Source organism: Schistocerca piceifrons, unplaced genomic scaffold (assembly GCF_021461385.2).
Source record: "Schistocerca piceifrons isolate TAMUIC-IGC-003096 unplaced genomic scaffold, iqSchPice1.1 HiC_scaffold_538, whole genome shotgun sequence".
Classification (NCBI taxonomy): Eukaryota; Metazoa; Arthropoda; class Insecta; order Orthoptera; family Acrididae; genus Schistocerca; species Schistocerca piceifrons.
The window spans coordinates 111,000-130,059 of NW_025728775.1; the positions used below are offsets into that span (position 1 = coordinate 111,000).

At 50.6% G+C, this 19,060-nt stretch overlaps 26 non-coding genes across 26 annotated transcripts; 18 read left to right on the plus strand and 8 right to left on the minus strand.

Moving 5' to 3' along the window:
- Nucleotides 1-104: 104 nt before the first annotated feature.
- On the minus strand, nt 105-176 carry Trnap-agg. Its single transcript has one exon. It is a non-coding gene; the product is annotated as a tRNA-Pro (tRNA).
- A 402-nt stretch (nt 177-578) lies between these two features.
- On the plus strand, nt 579-651 carry Trnav-cac. The gene has a single exon. It is a non-coding gene; the product is annotated as a tRNA-Val (tRNA).
- Nucleotides 652-809: 158 nt separating this feature from the next.
- On the plus strand, nt 810-882 carry Trnav-aac. The gene has a single exon. It is a non-coding gene; the product is annotated as a tRNA-Val (tRNA).
- Nucleotides 883-1,076: 194 nt separating this feature from the next.
- Nucleotides 1,077-1,148, minus strand: Trnap-agg. Its single transcript has one exon. It is a non-coding gene; the product is annotated as a tRNA-Pro (tRNA).
- Nucleotides 1,149-1,550: 402 nt separating this feature from the next.
- Nucleotides 1,551-1,623, plus strand: Trnav-cac. Its single transcript has one exon. It is a non-coding gene; the product is annotated as a tRNA-Val (tRNA).
- A 158-nt stretch (nt 1,624-1,781) lies between these two features.
- Nucleotides 1,782-1,854, plus strand: Trnav-aac. Its single transcript has one exon. It is a non-coding gene; the product is annotated as a tRNA-Val (tRNA).
- Nucleotides 1,855-2,048: 194 nt separating this feature from the next.
- On the minus strand, nt 2,049-2,120 carry Trnap-agg. The gene has a single exon. It is a non-coding gene; the product is annotated as a tRNA-Pro (tRNA).
- Nucleotides 2,121-2,522: 402 nt separating this feature from the next.
- Trnav-cac lies at nt 2,523-2,595 on the plus strand. The gene has a single exon. It is a non-coding gene; the product is annotated as a tRNA-Val (tRNA).
- A 158-nt stretch (nt 2,596-2,753) lies between these two features.
- Trnav-aac lies at nt 2,754-2,826 on the plus strand. The gene has a single exon. It is a non-coding gene; the product is annotated as a tRNA-Val (tRNA).
- A 194-nt stretch (nt 2,827-3,020) lies between these two features.
- Trnap-agg lies at nt 3,021-3,092 on the minus strand. The gene has a single exon. It is a non-coding gene; the product is annotated as a tRNA-Pro (tRNA).
- A 402-nt stretch (nt 3,093-3,494) lies between these two features.
- Nucleotides 3,495-3,567, plus strand: Trnav-cac. Its single transcript has one exon. It is a non-coding gene; the product is annotated as a tRNA-Val (tRNA).
- A 158-nt stretch (nt 3,568-3,725) lies between these two features.
- Trnav-aac lies at nt 3,726-3,798 on the plus strand. Its single transcript has one exon. It is a non-coding gene; the product is annotated as a tRNA-Val (tRNA).
- A 5,956-nt stretch (nt 3,799-9,754) lies between these two features.
- Nucleotides 9,755-9,827, plus strand: Trnav-cac. The gene has a single exon. It is a non-coding gene; the product is annotated as a tRNA-Val (tRNA).
- Nucleotides 9,828-9,985: 158 nt separating this feature from the next.
- On the plus strand, nt 9,986-10,058 carry Trnav-aac. Its single transcript has one exon. It is a non-coding gene; the product is annotated as a tRNA-Val (tRNA).
- Nucleotides 10,059-10,251: 193 nt separating this feature from the next.
- Trnap-agg lies at nt 10,252-10,323 on the minus strand. Its single transcript has one exon. It is a non-coding gene; the product is annotated as a tRNA-Pro (tRNA).
- Nucleotides 10,324-10,811: 488 nt separating this feature from the next.
- Nucleotides 10,812-10,884, plus strand: Trnav-cac. The gene has a single exon. It is a non-coding gene; the product is annotated as a tRNA-Val (tRNA).
- A 158-nt stretch (nt 10,885-11,042) lies between these two features.
- Nucleotides 11,043-11,115, plus strand: Trnav-aac. The gene has a single exon. It is a non-coding gene; the product is annotated as a tRNA-Val (tRNA).
- Nucleotides 11,116-11,308: 193 nt separating this feature from the next.
- Nucleotides 11,309-11,380, minus strand: Trnap-agg. Its single transcript has one exon. It is a non-coding gene; the product is annotated as a tRNA-Pro (tRNA).
- Nucleotides 11,381-11,868: 488 nt separating this feature from the next.
- Nucleotides 11,869-11,941, plus strand: Trnav-cac. The gene has a single exon. It is a non-coding gene; the product is annotated as a tRNA-Val (tRNA).
- Nucleotides 11,942-12,099: 158 nt separating this feature from the next.
- Nucleotides 12,100-12,172, plus strand: Trnav-aac. The gene has a single exon. It is a non-coding gene; the product is annotated as a tRNA-Val (tRNA).
- A 193-nt stretch (nt 12,173-12,365) lies between these two features.
- Nucleotides 12,366-12,437, minus strand: Trnap-agg. Its single transcript has one exon. It is a non-coding gene; the product is annotated as a tRNA-Pro (tRNA).
- A 488-nt stretch (nt 12,438-12,925) lies between these two features.
- Nucleotides 12,926-12,998, plus strand: Trnav-cac. Its single transcript has one exon. It is a non-coding gene; the product is annotated as a tRNA-Val (tRNA).
- A 158-nt stretch (nt 12,999-13,156) lies between these two features.
- On the plus strand, nt 13,157-13,229 carry Trnav-aac. The gene has a single exon. It is a non-coding gene; the product is annotated as a tRNA-Val (tRNA).
- A 193-nt stretch (nt 13,230-13,422) lies between these two features.
- On the minus strand, nt 13,423-13,494 carry Trnap-agg. Its single transcript has one exon. It is a non-coding gene; the product is annotated as a tRNA-Pro (tRNA).
- Nucleotides 13,495-13,982: 488 nt separating this feature from the next.
- Nucleotides 13,983-14,055, plus strand: Trnav-cac. The gene has a single exon. It is a non-coding gene; the product is annotated as a tRNA-Val (tRNA).
- A 158-nt stretch (nt 14,056-14,213) lies between these two features.
- On the plus strand, nt 14,214-14,286 carry Trnav-aac. The gene has a single exon. It is a non-coding gene; the product is annotated as a tRNA-Val (tRNA).
- The last annotated feature ends 4,774 nt before the right edge of the window (nt 14,287-19,060 follow it).

The following is a 19,060-nucleotide window of genomic DNA, read 5'->3' on the forward strand; positions in this document are numbered from 1 at the left end:
GAGTGTCAATTGCTCACATCGAATAAGAAATTCATTTGATATTGACGGCGAGCTTTTTGCGCTGACTCAGCCACTGACGTGCGATCAGTTTGCACAAAACGCTAAGGCTCGACCGGGATTTGAACCCGCGACCTCCTGCACCCTAAGCAGGAATCATACCCCTAGACCAACGAGCCCTGTGACACGGCGACTGCCAATTACTCCAGTCCCTCGATGTCGTCCAGGGTGCCCTGGAAGTCTCGTGTACGCTGGCGGGATGGGGGCGGCGCGAATTCCCGCGGTCGGCGGCCTTCCTGGGCTATTGGTACCTTCATGTAGAGCTGCCGCTTGGCTCGCACTGCCTGCTGCTGAGAAAGTGATTGCTTTTGCTGATATGACTTGCAATAACGACTGCGCGAAACGCCGCTATCTCGTTAGGGGTGCTACGGCAGACGCCCTCTCGAGCACCCCGAAGGCTTCTTGAGCCCTCGGCTGTGATGGGTTCCAGGCTGACAAAAGAACTGTCGTGTGTGCATTCGCGGACGAGAGAAAGTCTGAGGCAAGTTCGAGTGAACAAGGATGGACTCCTCGGGTCCGTCGTTTCCGTAGTGTAGCGGTTATCACGTCTGCTTCACACGCAGAAGGTCCCCATTTCGATCCCGGGCGGGAACAGTATTTTCCCGCCTATGTCGTATTGTCCTCCAATGAGCCACGTCGTGTGTGGATCTGCTGCATGTCCCTTCGTTTTGCAAGTACCACATTTATTGAATTTTTTAGTTACGATGGCAACATCACTACAAGTTGTCTGTGAAGTAAGGTGCACACGAGCAGTTTCCGTGGTGTAGCGGTTATCACGTCTGCCTAACACGCAGACGGTCCCCGGTTCGATCCCGGGCGGAAACACTTTTTCATCACTTTAAGCAAGACGTACTAACATGCATCTGCTACCATCTGTACCCGAAGCCTTCGTAATCGCCTTCACGCGTCGGACCCGAGTGTCAATTGCTCACATCGAATAAGAAATTCATATAATATTGACGGCGAGCTTTTTGCGCTGACTCAGCCACTGACGTGCGATCAGATGGCACAAAACGCTAGGGCTCGTCCGGGATTTGAACCCGGGACCTCCTGCACCCTAAGCAGGAATCATACCCCTAGACCAACGAGCCGTGTGACGCGGCGAATGCCAATTACTCCAGTCCCTCGATGTCGTCCAGGGTGCCCTGGAAGTCTCGTGTACGCTGGCGGGATGTGGGCGGCGCGAATTCCCGCGGTCGGCGGCCTTCCTGGGCTATTGGTACCTTCATGTAGAGCTGCCGCTTGGCTCGCACTGCCTGCTGCTGAGAAAGTGATTGCTTTTGCTGATATGACTTGCAATAACGACTGCGCGAAACGCCGCTATCTCGTTAGGGGTGCTACGGCAGACACCCTCTCGAGCACCCCGAAGACTTCTTGAGCCCTCGGCTGTGATGGGTTCCAGGCTGACAAAAGAACTGTCGTGTGTGCATTCGCGGACGAGAGAAAGTCTGAGGCAAGTTCGAGTGAACAAGGACGGACTCCTCGTGTCCGTCGTTTCCGTAGTGTAGCGGTTATCACGTCTGCTTCACACGCAGAAGGTCTCCGGTTCGATCCCGGGCGGGAACAGTATTTTCCTGCCTATGTCGTATTGTCCTCCAATGAGCCACGTCGTGTGTGGATCTGCTGCATGTCCCTTCGTTTTGCAAGTACCACATTTATTGAATTTTTTAGTTACGATGGCAACATCACTACAAGTTGTCTGTGAAGTAAGGTGCACACAAGCAGTTTCCGTGGTGTAGCGGTTATCACGTCTGCCTAACACGCAGAAGGTCCCCGGTTCGATCCCAGGCGGAAACACTTTTTCATCACTTTAAGCAAGACGTACTAACATGCACCTGCTACCATCTGTACCCGAAGCCTTCGTAATCGCCTTCACGCGTCGGACCCGAGTGTCAATTGCTCACATCGAATAAGAAATTCATATAATATTGACGGCGAGCTTTTTGCGCTGACTCAGCCACTGACGTGCGATCAGATGGCACAAAACGCTAGGGCTCGTCCGGGATTTGAACCCGGGACCTCCTGCACCCTAAGCAGGAATCATACCCCTAGACCAACGAGCCGTGTGACGCGGCGAATGCCAATTACTCCAGTCCCTCGATGTCGTCCAGGGTGCCCTGGAAGTCTCGTGTACGCTGGCGGGATGTGGGAGGCGCGAATTCCCGCGGTCGGCGGCCTTCCTGGGCTATTGGTACCTTCATGTAGAGCTGCCGCTTGGCTCGCACTGCCTGCTGCTGAGAAAGTGATTGCTTTTGCTGATATGACTTGCAATAACGACTGCGCGAAACGCCGCTATCTCGTTAGGGGTGCTACGGCAGACACCCTCTCGAGCACCCCGAAGACTTCTTGAGCCCTCGGCTGTGATGGGTTCCAGGCTGACAAAAGAACTGTCGTGTGTGCATTCGCGGACGAGAGAAAGTCTGAGGCAAGTTCGAGTGAACAAGGACGGACTCCTCGTGTCCGTCGTTTCCGTAGTGTAGCGGTTATCACGTCTGCTTCACACGCAGAAGGTCTCCGGTTCGATCCCGGGCGGGAACAGTATTTTCCTGCCTATGTCGTATTGTCCTCCAATGAGCCACGTCGTGTGTGGATCTGCTGCATGTCCCTTCGTTTTGCAAGTACCACATTTATTGAATTTTTTAGTTACGATGGCAACATCACTACAAGTTGTCTGTGAAGTAAGGTGCACACAAGCAGTTTCCGTGGTGTAGCGGTTATCACGTCTGCCTAACACGCAGAAGGTCCCCGGTTCGATCCCAGGCGGAAACACTTTTTCATCACTTTAAGCAAGACGTACTAACATGCACCTGCTACCATCTGTACCCGAAGCCTTCGTAATCGCCTTCACGCGTCGGACCCAAATGTCAATTGCTCACATCGAATAAGAAATTCATATAATATTGACGGCGAGCTTTTTGCGCTGACTCAGCCACTGACGTGCGATCAGATGGCACAAAACGCTAGGGCTCGTCCGGGATTTGAACCCGGGACCTCCTGCACCCTAAGCAGGAATCATACCCCTAGACCAACGAGCCGTGTGACGCGGCGAATGCCAATTACTCCAGTCCCTCGATGTCGTCCAGGGTGCCCTGGAAGTCTCGTGTACGCTGGCGGGATGTGGGAGGCGCGAATTCCCGCGGTCGGCGGCCTTCCTGGGCTATTGGTACCTTCATGTAGAGCTGCCGCTTGGCTCGCACTGCCTGCTGCTGAGAAAGTGATTGCTTTTGCTGATATGACTTGCAATAACGACTGCGCGAAACGCCGCTATCTCGTTAGGGGTGCTACGGCAGACACCCTCTCGAGCACCCCGAAGACTTCTTGAGCCCTCGGCTGTGATGGGTTCCAGGCTGACAAAAGAACTGTCGTGTGTGCATTCGCGGACGAGAGAAAGTCTGAGGCAAGTTCGAGTGAACAAGGACGGACTCCTCGTGTCCGTCGTTTCCGTAGTGTAGCGGTTATCACGTCTGCTTCACACGCAGAAGGTCTCCGGTTCGATCCCGGGCGGGAACAGTATTTTCCTGCCTATGTCGTATTGTCCTCCAATGAGCCACGTCGTGTGTGGATCTGCTGCATGTCCCTTCGTTTTGCAAGTACCACATTTATTGAATTTTTTAGTTACGATGGCAACATCACTACAAGTTGTCTGTGAAGTAAGGTGCACACAAGCAGTTTCCGTGGTGTAGCGGTTATCACGTCTGGCTAACACGCAGAAGGTCCCCGGTTCGATCCCGGGCGGAAACACTTTTTCATCACTTTAAGCAAGACGTACTAACATGCACCTGCTACCATCTGTACCCGAAGCCTTCGTAATCGCCTTCACGCGTCGGACCCGAGTGTCAATTGCTCACATCGAATAAGAAATTCATATAATATTGACGGCGAGCTTTTTGCGCTGACTCAGCCACTGACGTGCGATCAGATGGCACAAAACGCTAGGGCTCGTCCGGGATTTGAACCCGGGACCTCCTGCACCCTAAGCAGGAATCATACCCCTTTTTTTTTTTTTTTTTTTTTCAGTACTGAAATTAAAATCCTAAAACATGACTATATAATGTAGACTGCTGGCTGAAATAAAGATTAAAACACGAAAACTTCAGTCCTGGTGTAGAGAAGAAACATATATAAAGGCGGCAAATCCAGAAACAGTATAAAAGAAAATGGCTCACACAGGTGACCTTAGCCAACACCCTCTCTTTCAAATGTCAGGCTAAGCATATTGGCAAAATCATCTCGGAGGCCTGGCAATCGCAAGCGCTGCCAGTAAGCAGTAAGCATGTACTGCCGAAACGCTAGGTGTCCATCCTCTTCATGACAACTGTTGACAAAATGTACGAAATGGCCAATCAACCACATGACGGTATGGAGCTTCGTCCGCGGAAAAAAGGAAGAATCGGGCCGGACGATGATGTCAATAGTATAAGCGGCTTCAGCAGACCTAGTGACAAAAGCAAGTTGTTTCCTGAGCCAACGCCAATTAGCAAGGTGCCCACAGCAGGTGAATCGATGTTCAAGGGTATCCAGGAGACCACACCGAGTACAGGTGTCCGTGTCAGAAAGACCAATATGGTGCAGTCGTACATTGGTGGGAACCAAATTATTTATTACCCTATACCACGTGGACGCCACGGCCATAGAGTGGATCGGCAGACTAACGTTCTTCCAGACGTTCCTCCAGGACACAGATGGAGACGCCAGTTCTATTGGATTGGGACCGGCCAGCCCCTCCCAGCGGGCAATCAAGCCCTTGGTCGTTGGCACCGGTCGCCGCAAGAAGACGTCACCGAGGTAACTCACCGCAATGTAAAATTCCCGAATGTGTTTCAACTTAAAATTTAGGCGTCCGACATCGACAGGTGGAGCAAGGCTCGCCGGACGCACAACAGTAAAAAGTCTGGATGTAATTGAAGTCACTTCTTGCGTAACAATTAGAGTCGTTCGGCGGACGTACAAAGCAGACGCCTTGCGAGTAATGTCAGAGAGGCCCAAGCCTCCGGAGAGACGCGGTTTCGTCATTACCTCGTAACGTAACTTGAATAGATGGCCCTTCCATATAAACCTGCTAGACAATTGGCGCAACCTTTTCGCCACCATCATGGGAAGTGGGAACAGCTGAGCAACATAATAAGCTTTACATAGAACGTAGGTGTCTAAAATTCTGACTTTTTGCAAAATGGTAGCAGAGCGCTGCTCATGGACCATCAGAGCCCCCTGTATCTTCTCGGTGACAGATTTCCAATTGAGAGCCGCCATTTTTAGAGGACACCGATCAATGATAATCCCCAAGGACGTATGGCGATCGACAAAAGTGGCCCAAGGGACGTCAGCATCGCGAAATCCTCGAATATCAAGGAACTTACATTTACCCTGATTGAGACGCGCTCCAGAGACACGACAGTATGCATCAACCGCCCCTTTCAACAACGGGATATCATCACGTTGACGGAGGAGAACAACGACATCATCCGCATATGCCTTAACAGAGAGCTTCCCACCAGAGAGGGACATACCCTGAAGCTTGAGAGCAATAGTCCGAAGCAGCGGTTCCAGGGACAATACGAATAAAGACATAGAGAGCGGACTACCCTGAGGCACTCCGCGGCGGATAGCAATGGGCGGCGTCAGCTGCCCATTGACTGACACCCGAGCTGTTATTCCCCTATACAAATTGCCAAGAACACCACGTGATGAAGCGTTAAAACCTATTGTACCTAAAACACGATCTAAAAACACATGACTGACGTGATCAAAAGCCTTATAAAAATCAAGGAAGGCAAAGGCACAATGTACGTTTGTAACCGCCGCAACCGAGACAACATCCCGATATTCGGCTACTGGTGTCAGAATAGATCTATCATGAAAACAACATTGATGTACACCAATCACACCCCGAAGCAGAGAAGACAACCGGCTATTGAGCGCTCTAGCAGCTGTCCTATAGTCAAAATTCAGCAATGTGAGCGGACGAAGATTGGCAGCAGATAAACGACCAGAGGACTTCGGGATTAAAACAATTTTCCCTACTTTAAAATCGGCAGGCACATCCATCCCCCTGACAATCTCATTTAAAATCTGCGTAAAAATGCCACCCAAAAGAGGCCAAAAACGGAGATAAAATTCTTTAGGCAGGCCGTCTGGACCCGGCGATTTACTGGACGGAGAGCGAGCAATAAAATCGAAAACATCATCTACCTGGAACTCCCGGAGAAATTCGCCGTTCGCGTCAGGCGCGATCGTCGCAGTTAGATCCCCAAAGACATCATCCGAAAGAGACTCACCAGAATCATCGGCAGAATATAGACTAGTGTAATACTGATGAAGAGCACGAACCATTTCCTCCTGTGCAATAAGCTGTCGCCCATCATCCACCGTAAGAGAAGAGATGAAGGAGCGACGACGACGAGTCTGATGCCGTAGCAGGTGGTACAAGGATGTCAGTTCACCTTCAACAAGAGAGTGAGGTTTCGACTTAACTCGCAGACCATCCATCTGTCGTCGTTTAAGGCTCAAGAGCTTGGCTTTAATACGACGAACATCATGGATCCGCAGTGGAGAGGTACCCGCCGCGTCATATAGTTCACGCAGGACAGAGTAGTAATATTCATACGTGTTCTTAAAAGCACGCGTCCTAGCAGCACAGTAGAAAATCAAAGTCTGACGAATCTTGGGCTTGGCAAACGCAGTCCACCAAACCAGCAAGGAGGGGTATCGCGGGACAGAGCGAAGACATCGCTCCCACACGCCACTTATAACATCATCCATAGCACTGTCGGCAAGGTGGGAAACATTTAACATCCACTGGGAACGATAAAGTTTTGCAGGTTGGCGACTAAGATTTACAGTTGCAGTAAAAGCACAATGGTCAGAAAAACTAGTAGGAATAACATCGACAGAAAGAATTTTATCACATAAAAAATCAGATAAATAGAATCTGTCGAGTCTACTGCATGAGGACGCGGTAAAAAACGTATATTTCACCAGGGTTGGATATTTGTGTTCCCAAACATCACGCAGATGCATCGTACGAACTAAGTCATGTAAATCACGGCAATAATTAAAATTGGGGGACTGGTCTGCAGGGCGTAAAACACAATTAAAATCGCCTCCGAGCAGGAGACTCCGAGGACTCTGGCGCAAAAGATAAATAAGCTCTTCTTTATAAAAGCGCGATCGAGCCACAGTGTGACCCGAACCAGAGGGGGCATACAAAACAACGAGGCGGAGATCAAAAAGACGACAACCAATCCCACGGCCAGAGTCAAGGAATTCAATGTCAGTAATAGGAATGCCCTCTCGAAAGAAAAGAGCAGTTCCTGTTGAATATTCCGGCGCGACATTAAAAACAGTTTGAAATCCAGGTAGAGAGAGATCAGAAAACAACACTTCCTGCAAAAACACTACGTCCGCACAGGCGTCGTAAATAAACTGCCGCAAAGAGGCAATGCGAACGTCGGACTCAATACGGTTAACATTTAAGGTAAGAAAGGTGTATGCTTGAACCATAGAGAGAAAAGCGAGAAAACAAATCACCTACACCGACGCACCAGCGTCACAGTCCATAGCAGGGGTGACAGAGGCATCCGAGGGAGGGGGACTGCTACCCCGTTCCGCGGATCCCTTACGTTTCGGTTTTTTACGAACAGCATTAACGTTCGGCTGAACGCGTAACTTGCGTCGGCTGACGGGCAAGGAAACTTCAGCCGCCGGTGACGTAGGAGGGTCAAGTTCTGTATCCGACACCACCCGCGCCGGTCCACATGGGGGATCCGGGGTCGCGGGGGAAACATCCGACAAAACGGAATGGTCAACACCTGCACTAGCTTCCGGCAAACATGGACTGCACGGAGGCGAAACGTGAGCAGGAAGGTCCGAGGCCGCAGAGTTGGAAGGAAGCGGAGCAGCTCCGCTGGCAGAGGTATGGGGCAGCGAAGCAGGAAGTTGTCGCGGCTCCACTTGTTGTGACATCGAAGTCGGTTCGGAAGACGGCGCCAACAGGCCCGACCGACGACCCGACTCGAGAGAAGCTGCGTCGGAGGCCGGAGGGGCGCCAGCAGCCGCCACCGGAACCGCTACCTCAGGAGGGCAGGGAGCAGCTACAGTACACAGTGGCTCGGAGGATGCCGGTCGCTCGGACTGGGGCATCTCAGGGAGATCCTCATCCGTACTATTTCCATCGTGTGGGCGACGCCTCTTATTATTCAAAAGTGGCACACCCACCTGAGGGACAGACGGAACAACATCAGATTTAGCACGCAAAGGAGGAAATTCTGCGTCAGGGGTGCGCAAAACCTGTGGCGGGGCGCTACTACCACTGGACTGTGCTACACCAAGAGCAGAACCACCTGCAACGAGGTCAGCGACCGTTAACTTGCGACGCTGTTCGAGAGAATTTTTTAAAACAAAAACTCTCCGCGGACAGTCGGTACGCACGTGACCACTTTCATTGCACAAAAAACAGGTGCCCACCTGACCACTATATGTTACATGGACACGATATCCACCGATCTGCAGATGAGATGGAATATTCTGCTTAACGTGCATTTCGACTGAACGAATACCACTGTAACATTGCAGGCGATGTTGGCTTGACCAGCGTTCAAGGCGAATGCTCTTTACATCACCATACTTCTGTAGACCCTCCTTAAGATAGACATTATCCACCTCCGGTGGAAGGTTGTAAACACGAACATTGGTATACGTGATGGAAGCATTGGAAAGCAGAACGGTACTTACAGAATCATCCCGATGCCGAAAGAGAACTTGATGACCATATTTAGAAAGAATTTTATCAACCTGAAGTGGGTCCATGAACTTAACAAAGAAAACATACAGTTCGGCATCAAAATAAGCAGTGTGCACCTGATCCGAATGAACACCAAAGGTATCTACCAACCAATCATGAATCTCAAGGGAACTAGGTTGCACATTGCGGGTTGACTTGTCGAAAGTAAAACTAACTGTAGCCTGACGAGGAATAACCTGGGACGACATTTTCAAAATAGGCGGTCGAAACCGCTACACACAACACACTGAAATAAGGACAGAAAGTAACACAAGGTACGAAACAACGTCGGAGAAACACTCACAGAAGTTGCAACACAACACGTAAACAACGATAGTCCACTATACGTAACGCTACGGCGGAGCGGAAGACTAGGCACGTCCACACTGCACGGCGTCTAAAGCGGAACTTACCCCTAGACCAACGAGCCCTGTGACAGCGTGAACGCCAATTATTTCTGCAAACTGCATCCCTCGAAGTCGTCCAGGGTGCTCTTTGAATCTGGTGCGGCTGGCGGGATGGGGAAGGTGCTTTCTGCCGGCAGTGCTGTTCTTCGACAGACTGTGTGGCGACACCGTGGGTCACGGGCAGCACCGTTCTCGGAGGTGCCGTGGCCCGCGGTCGGCGGCCTTCCAGGGCTATTGGCATCTTCATGTAGAGCTGCCGCCGGGTGCGCACTGCCTGCTGCTAAGGAGGTGATTGTTTTTGCTGATGTGACTTGCAATAACGACTGCGCGAAACGCCGCTATCTCGTTGGGGATGCTACGACATACACCCTCTCGAGCACCCCGAATACTTGTTGAGCCCTCGGCTACGATGGGTTTCAGGCTGTCAAATGAACTATGGTGTGTGCATGCGCGGACGGGAGAAAGGCTGAGGCGTCTTCGAGTGTACAAGGATGGACAGAGCGTATCCGTCGTTTCCGTAGTGTAGCGGTTATCACGTCTGCTTCACACGCAGAAGGTCCCCGGTTCGATCCCGGGCGGGAACAGTATTTTCCTGCCTATGTCGCATACTACTCGAGTGAGCCACGTCGTTTGTGGATCTGCTACATGTACCTTCGTCATGCAAGTGCCGCATTTACTGAATTTTTAAGTTACGATGGCAACCTTGCTACAAGTTCTCTGAGAAGCAAGAACGAAAGCAGTAGTTTCCGTGGTGTAGCGGTTATCACGTCTGCCTAACACGCAGAAGGTCCCCGGTTCGATCCCGGGCGGAAACACTTTTTCATCACTTTAAACAAGACATACCGACAAGCATTTGCCACGTTCTGTACCTAAAGCTTGGCAATCACCTTCATACGTCGGACCAGACGGTCATTTCTTTACACCAAGTATGAAATTCACTTTACACTGACGGGCAGCTTTTTGCGCTGACTCAGCCACCTACGTGCGACCAGTTTGCACAAAACGCTAGGGCTCGTCCGGGATTTGAACCCGGGACCTCCTGCACCCTAAGCAGGAATCATACCCCTAGACCAACGAGCCCTGTGACAGCGTGAACGCCAATTATTTCAGCAAACTGCATCCCTCGAAGTCGTCCAGGGTGCTCTTTGAATCTGGTGCGGCTGGCGGGATGGGGAAGGTGCTTTCTGCCGGCAGTGCTGTTCTTCGACAGACTGTGTGGCGACACCGTGGGTCACGGGCAGCACCGTTCTCGGAGGTGCCGTGGCCCGCGGTCGGCGGCCTTCCAGGGCTATTGGCATCTTCATGTAGAGCTGCCGCCGGGTGCGCACTGCCTGCTGCTAAGGAGGTGATTGTTTTTGCTGATGTGACTTGCAATAACGACTGCGCGAAACGCCGCTATCTCGTTGGGGATGCTACGACATACACCCTCTCGAGCACCCCGAATACTTGTTGAGCCCTCGGCTACGATGGGTTTCAGGCTGTCAAATGAACTATGGTGTGTGCATGCGCGGACGGGAGAAAGGCTGAGGCGTCTTCGAGTGTACAAGGATGGACAGAGCGTATCCGTCGTTTCCGTAGTGTAGCGGTTATCACGTCTGCTTCACACGCAGAAGGTCCCCGGTTCGATCCCGGGCCGGAACAGTATTTTCCTGCCTATGTCGCATACTACTCGAGTGAGCCACGTCGTGTGTGGATCTGCTACATGTACCTTCGTCATGCAAGTGCCGCATTTACTGAATTTTTAAGTTACGATGGCAACCTTGCTACAAGTTCTCTGAGAAGCAAGAACGAAAGCAGTAGTTTCCGTGGTGTAGCGGTTATCACGTCTGCCTAACACGCAGAAGGTCCCCGGTTCGATCCCGGGCGGAAACACTTTTTCATCACTTTAAACAAGACATACCGACAAGCATTTGCCACGTTCTGTACCTAAAGCTTGGCAATCACCTTCATACGTCGGACCAGACGGTCATTTCTTTACACCAAGTATGAAATTCACTTTACACTGACGGGCAGCTTTTTGCGCTGACTCAGCCACCTACGTGCGACCAGTTTGCACAAAACGCTAGGGCTCGTGCGGGATTTGAACCCGGGACCTCCTGCACCCTAAGCAGGAATCATACCCCTAGACCAACGAGCCCTGTGACAGCGTGAACGCCAATTATTTCAGCAAACTGCATCCCTCGAAGTCGTCCAGGGTGCTCTTTGAATCTGGTGCGGCTGGCGGGATGGGGAAGGTGCTTTCTGCCGGCAGTGCTGTTCTTCGACAGACTGTGTGGCGACACCGTGGGTCACGGGCAGCACCGTTCTCGGAGGTGCCGTGGCCCGCGGTCGGCGGCCTTCCAGGGCTATTGGCATCTTCATGTAGAGCTGCCGCCGGGTGCGCACTGCCTGCTGCTAAGGAGGTGATTGTTTTTGCTGATGTGACTTGCAATAACGACTGCGCGAAACGCCGCTATCTCGTTGGGGATGCTACGACATACACCCTCTCGAGCACCCCGAATACTTGTTGAGCCCTCGGCTACGATGGGTTTCAGGCTGTCAAATGAACTATGGTGTGTGCATGCGCGGACGGGAGAAAGGCTGAGGCGTCTTCGAGTGTACAAGGATGGACAGAGCGTATCCGTCGTTTCCGTAGTGTAGCGCTTATCACGTCTGCTTCACACGCAGAAGGTCCCCGGTTCGATCCCGGGCGGGAACAGTATTTTCCTGCCTATGTCGCATACTACTCGAGTGAGCCACGTCGTGTGCGGATCTGCTACATGTACCTTCGTCATGCAAGTGCCGCATTTACTGAATTTTTAAGTTACGATGGCAACCTTGCTACAAGTTCTCTGAGAAGCAAGAACGAAAGCAGTAGTTTCCGTGGTGTAGCGGTTATCACGTCTGCCTAACACGCAGAAGGTCCCCGGTTCGATCCCGGGCGGAAACACTTTTTCATCACTTTAAACAAGACATACCGACAAGCATTTGCCACGTTCTGTACCTAAAGCTTGGCAATCACCTTCATACGTCGGACCAGACGGTCATTTCTTTACACCAAGTATGAAATTCACTTTACACTGACGGGCAGCTTTTTGCGCTGACTCAGCCACCTACGTGCGACCAGTTTGCACAAAACGCTAGGGCTCGTCCGGGATTTGAACCCGGGACCTCCTGCACCCTAAGCAGGAATCATACCCCTAGACCAACGAGCCCTGTGACAGCGTGAACGCCAATTATTTCAGCAAACTGCATCCCTCGAAGTCGTCCAGGGTGCTCTTTGAATCTGGTGCGGCTGGCGGGATGGGGAAGGTGCTTTCTGCCGGCAGTGCTGTTCTTCGACAGACTGTGTGGCGACACCGTGGGTCACGGGCAGCACCGTTCTCGGAGGTGCCGTGGCCCGCGGTCGGCGGCCTTCCAGGGCTATTGGCATCTTCATGTAGAGCTGCCGCCGGGTGCGCACTGCCTGCTGCTAAGGAGGTGATTGTTTTTGCTGATGTGACTTGCAATAACGACTGCGCGAAACGCCGCTATCTCGTTGGGGATGCTACGACATACACCCTCTCGAGCATCCCGAATACTTGTTGAGCCCTCGGCTACGATGGGTTTCAGGCTGTCAAATGAACTATGGTGTGTGCATGCGCGGACGGGAGAAAGGCTGAGGCGTCTTCGAGTGTACAAGGATGGACAGAGCGTATCCGTCGTTTCCGTAGTGTAGCGCTTATCACGTCTGCTTCACACGCAGAAGGTCCCCGGTTCGATCCCGGGCGGGAACAGTATTTTCCTGCCTATGTCGCATACTACTCGAGTGAGCCACGTCGTGTGTGGATCTGCTACATGTACCTTCGTCATGCAAGTGCCGCATTTACTGAATTTTTAAGTTACGATGGCAACCTTGCTACAAGTTCTCTGAGAAGCAAGAACGAAAGCAGTAGTTTCCGTGGTGTAGCGGTTATCACGTCTGCCTAACACGCAGAAGGTCCCCGGTTCGATCCCGGGCGGAAACACTTTTTCATCACTTTAGACAAGACATACCGACAAGCATTTGCCACGTTCTGTACCTAAAGCTTGGCAATCACCTTCATACGTCGGACCAGACGGTCATTTCTTTACACCAAGTATGAAATTCACTTTACACTGACGGGCAGCTTTTTGCGCTGACTCAGCCACCTACGTGCGACCAGTTTGCACAAAACGCTAGGGCTCGTCCGGGATTTGAACCCGGGACCTCCTGCACCCTAAGCAGGAATCATACCCCTAGACCAACGAGCCCTGTGACAGCGTGAACGCCAATTATTTCAGCAAACTGCATCCCTCGAAGTCGTCCAGGGTGCTCTTTGAATCTGGTGCGGCTGGCGGGATGGGGAAGGTGCTTTCTGCCGGCAGTGCTGTTCTTCGACAGACTGTGTGGCGACACCGTGGGTCACGGGCAGCACCGTTCTCGGAGGTGCCGTGGCCCGCGGTCGGCGGCCTTCCAGGGCTATTGGCATCTTCATGTAGAGCTGCCGCCGGGTGCGCACTGCCTGCTGCTAAGGAGGTGATTGTTTTTGCTGATGTGACTTGCAATAACGACTGCGCGAAACGCCGCTATCTCGTTGGGGATGCTACGACGTACACCCTCTCGAGCACCCCGAATACTTGTTGAGCCCTCGGCTACGATGGGTTTCAGGCTGTCAAATGAACTATGGTGTGTGCATGCGCGGACGGGAGAAAGGCTGAGGCGTCTTCGAGTGTACAATGCTGGACAGAGCGTACCCGTCGTTTCCGTAGTGTAGCGGTTATCACGTCTGCTTCACACGCAGAAGGTCCCCGGTTCGATCCCGGGCGGGAACAGTATTTTCCTGCCTATGTCGCATACTACTCGAGTGAGCCACGTCGTGTGTGGATCTGCTACATGTACCTTCGTCATGCAAGTGCCGCATTTACTGAATTTTTAAGTTACGATGGCAACCTTGCTACAAGTTCTCTGAGAAGCAAGAACGAAAGCAGTAGTTTCCGTGGTGTAGCGGTTATCACGTCTGCCTAACACGCAGAAGGTCCCCGGTTCGATCCCGGGCGGAAACACTTTTTCATCACTTTAAACAAGACATACCGACAAGCATTTGCCACGTTCTGTACCTAAAGCTTGGCAATCACCTTCATACGTCGGACCAGACGGTCATTTCTTTACACCAAGTATGAAATTCACTTTACACTGACGGGCAGCTTTTTGCGCTGACTCAGCCACCTACGTGCGACCAGTTTGCACAAAACGCTAGGGCTCGTGCGGGATTTGAACCCGGGACCTCCTGCACCCTAAGCAGGAATCATACCCCTTTTTTTTTTTTTTTTTTTTTTTTTTACTGGCGCAATATGCTTCCCCACACACACCTCATTGTCGCCATTTGTACGCTTGCCGGAATGAATTTCCCATCTTTGACGCAATTCTCCATCTCCAATTTCAGTACTAAAAAGGCGACGCTACTTCTTGCTGTGTCCCATCGCAAGTTACATTCAAGCCCTTGTGACGATGATCAAACAAGAGGTTGCAAATCAGCTTCAATCGCTTACTGCCATCTCAGTCGCTTTCAGAAGGTACCTCACCCTATGTCATACAATGGCGAGTTGCCGCTATTACCAAAGCGGCGGCGGCGCCGACGACGACGACAACCGCGAGGGTCTCTACCAGGGGTAGAAAATACATCACAAGAACTAAGTATTCCACGTCGGCATTCTCCGGAGACTGCCAAAAGCAGCAGTTTCTGGTGCCTACTTTAATAGCACCATTCGCACTATTCATTTGCGAGAGCATTTCTTAAATACCGCACCCATTCATAATCTTTTTTTTTCCTTGACCGCTTTTTTTCGAAAGATCTACGTTAGAAGGGGCTGTTACAAAATTCTTTTGCCTCCTGTGAGGATCGAACTCACAACCTCTGGTTTACTAGACCAGCGCTCTGCCACTTTTTTTTTTTTTTTTTTAGTATTTTTTCCCTAAGCAGGAATCATACCCCTTTTTTTTTTTTTTTTTTTTTTTTTTTTTTTTTTTTTTTTTTTTTTTTTTTGAAGCAGACACTCTACCACTCGAAACGAATATATCTATTGAAAAAAATATTAAAGAATATCCACCACACAGCCACTTCAAAAGAAGTGCAGTACTGAAATTAAAATCCTAAAACGTGACTATATAATGTAGACTGCTTACTGAAATAAAGGTTAAAAAACGAAAACTTCAGTCCTGGTGTAGAGAAGAAACATACATAAAGGCGGCAAATTCAGAAACAGTATAAAAGAAAATGGCTCACACAGGTGACCTTAGCCAACACCCTCTCTTTCAAATGTCAGGCTAAGCATATTGGCAAAATCATCTCGGAGGCCTGGCAATCGCAAGCGCTGCCAGTAAGCAGTAAGCATGTACTGCCGAAACGCTAGGTGTCCATCCTCTTCATGACAACTGTTGACAAAATGTACGAAATGGCCAATCAACCACATGACGGTATGGAGCTTCGTCCGCGGAAAAAAGGAAGAATCGGGCCGGACGATGATGTCAATAGTATAAGCGGCTTCAGCAGACCTAGTGACAAAAGCAAGTTGTTTCCTGAGCCAACGCCAATTAGCAAGGTGCCCACAGCAGGTGAATCGATGTTCAAGGGTATCCAGGAGACCACACCGAGTACAGGTGTCCGTGTCAGAAAGACCAACACGGTGCAGTCGTACGTTGGTGGGAACCAAATTATTTATTACCCTATACCACGTGGACGCCACGGCCATAGAGTGGATCGGCAGACTAACGTTCTTCCAGACGTTCCTCCAGGACACGGATGGAGACGCCAGTTCTATTGGATTGGGACTGGCCAGCCCCTCCCAGCGGGCAATCAAGCTCTTGGTCGTTGGCACCGGTCGCCGCAAGAAGACGTCACCGAGGTAACTCACCGCTATGTAAAATTCCCGAATGTGTTTCAACTTAAAATTTAGGCGTCCGACATCGACAGGTGGAGCAAGGCTCGCCGGACGCACAACAGTAAAAAGCCTGGATGTAATTGAAGTCACTTCTTGCGTAACAATTAGAGTCGTTCGGCGGACGTACAAAGCAGACGCCTTGCGAGTAATGTCAGAGAGGCCCAAGCCTCCGGAGAGACGCGGTTTCGTCATTACCTCGTAACGTAACTTGAATAGATGGCCCTTCCATATAAACCTGCTAGACAATTGGCGCAACCTTTTCGCCACCATCATGGGAAGTGGGAACAGCTGAGCAACATAATAAGCTTTACATAGGACGTAGGTGTCTAAAATTCTGACTTTTTGCAAAATGGTAGCAGAGCGCTGCTCATGGACCATCAGAGCCCCCTGTATCTTCTCGGTGACAGATTTCCAATTGAGAGCCGCCATTTTTAGAGGACACCGATCAATGATAATCCCCAAGGACGTATGGCGATCGACAAAAGTGGCCCAAGGGACGTCAGCATCGCGAAATCCTCGAATATCAAGGAACTTACATTTACCCTGATTGAGACGCGCTCCAGAGACACGACAGTATGCATCAACTGCCCCTTTCAACAACGGGATATCATCTCGTTGACGGAGGAGAACAACGACATCATCCGCATATGCCTTAACCGAGAGCTTCCCACCAGAGAGGGACATACCCTGAAGCTTGAGAGCAATAGTCCGAAGCAGCGGTTCCAGGGACAAAACGAATAAAGACATAGAGAGCGGACTACCCTGAGGCACTCCGCGGCGGATAGCAATGGGCGGCGTCAGCTGCCCATTGACTGACACCCGAGCTGTTATTCCCCTGTACAAATTGCCAAGAACACCACGTGATGAAGCGTTAAAACCTATTGTACCTAAAACACGATCTAAAAACACATGACTGACGTGATCAAAAGCCTTATAAAAATCAAGGAAGGCAAAGGCACAATGTACGTTTGTAACCGCCGCAACCGAGACAACATCCCGATATTCGGCTACTGGTGTCAGAATAGATCTATCATGAAAACAACATTGATGTGCACCAATCACACCCCGAAGCAGAGAGGACAACCGGCTATTGAGCGCTCTAGCAGCTGTCTTGTAGTCAAAATTCAGCAATGTGAGCGGACGAAGATTGGCAGCAGATAAACGACCAGAGGACTTCGGAATTAAAACAATTTTCCCTACTTTAAAATCGGCAGGCACATCCATCCCTCTGACAATCTCATTTAAAATCTGCGTAAAAATGCCACCCAAAAGAGGCCAAAAACGGAGATAAAATTCTTTAGGCAGGCCGTCTGGACCCGGCGATTTACTGGACGGAGAGCGAGCAATAAAATCGAAAACATCATCTACCTGGAACTCCCGGAGAAATTCGCCGCTCGCGTCAGGCGCGATCGTCGCAGTTAGATCCCCAAAGACATCATCCGAAAGAGACTCACCAGAATCATCGGCAGAATAGAGACTAGTGTAATACTGATGAAGAGCACGAACCATTTCCTCCTGTGCACTAAGCTGTCGCCCATCATCCACCGTAAGAGAAGAGATGAGGAGCGACGACGACGAGTCTGATGCCGTAGCAGGTGGTACAAGGATGTCAGTTCACCTTCAACAAGAGAGTGAGGTTTCGACTTAACTCGCAGACCATCCATCTGTCGTCGTTTAAGGCTCAAGAGCTTGGCTTTAATACGACGAACATCATGGATCCGCAGTGGAGAGGTACCCGCCGCGTCATATAGTTCACGCAGGACAGAGTAGTAATATTCATACGTGTTCTTAAAATCAAGCGTCCTAGCAGCACAGTAGAAAATCAAAGTCTGACGAATCTTGGGCTTGGCAAACGCAGTCCACCAAACCAGCAAGGAGGGGTATCGCGGGACAGAGCGAAGACATCGCTCCCACACGCCACTTATAACATCATCCATAGCACTGTCGGCAAGGTGGGAAACATTTAACATCCACTGGGAACGATAAAGTTTTGCAGGTTGGTGACTAAGATTTACAGTTGCAGTAAAAGCACAATGGTCAGAAAAACTAGTAGGAATAACATCGACAGAAAGAATTTTATCACATAAAAAATCAGATAAATAGAATCTGTCGAGTCTACTGCATGAGGACGCGGTAAAAAACGTATATTTCACCAGGGTTGGATATTTGTGTTCCCAAACATCACGCAGATGCATCGTACGAACTAAGTCATGTAAATCACGGCAATAATTAAAATTGGGGGACTGGTCTGCAGGGCGTAAAACACAATTAAAATCGCCTCCGAGCAGGAGACTCCGAGGACTCTGGCGCAAAAGATAAATAAGCTCTTCTTTATAAAAGCGCGATCGAGCCACAGTGAGACCCGAACCAGAGGGGGCATACAAAACAACGAGGCGGAGATCAAAAAGACGACAACCAATCCCACGGCCAGAGTCAAGGAATTCAATGTCAGTAATAGGAATGCCCTCTCGAAAGAAAAGAGCAGTTCCTGTTGAATATTCCGGCGCGACATTAAAAACAGTTTGAAATCCAGGTAGAGAGAGATCAGAAAACAACACTTCCTGCAAAAACACTACGTCCGCACAGGCGTCGTAAATAAACTGCCGCAAAGAGGCAATGCGAACGTCGGACTCAATACGGTTAACATTTAAGGTAAGAAAGGTGTATGCTTGAACCATAGAGAGAAAAGCGAGAAAACAAATCACCTACACCGACGCACCAGCGTCACAGTCCATAGCAGGGGTGACGGAGGCATCCGAGGGAGGGGGACTGCTACCCCGTTCCGCGGATCCCTTACGTTTCGGTTTTTTACGAACAGCATTAACGTTCGGCTGAACGCGTAACTTGCGTCGGCTGACGGGCAAGGAAGCTTCAGCCGCCGGTGACGTAGGAGGGTCAA